Raw genomic sequence first — 283 nt, forward strand, 5'->3', positions numbered from 1 at the left:
AGGCGAGCACCGACCCGAGTGACCTAGGCCGGAGCCGCGGGGCCCGGTGGCCGCGTCGGGCAGGACCGGCCGGGCAGGACCCGACCTGCTGCACTTCCCGGCGCGCACACCCTCACGCGTAGCCGCTAGCAAGGCTCGAAAGGGCGGAGCCGCGCGGAGCCGGATCGACTGGTTCTGGGCTGAGGCTGAGGGCGTCGGGCCGTCTGCGCTCCTGGGGGTCTCCGGTGACCCAGACCCCTTAGATCCGCTTCCAGCGGCCGAGGCTGGGCGGTTGGGAAGGAAA

The sequence above is a fragment of the Condylura cristata genome, unplaced genomic scaffold (genome assembly GCF_000260355.1).
Source record: "Condylura cristata isolate star-nosed mole 26May11 unplaced genomic scaffold, ConCri1.0 scaffold00021, whole genome shotgun sequence".
Taxonomy (NCBI): domain Eukaryota; kingdom Metazoa; phylum Chordata; class Mammalia; order Eulipotyphla; family Talpidae; genus Condylura; species Condylura cristata.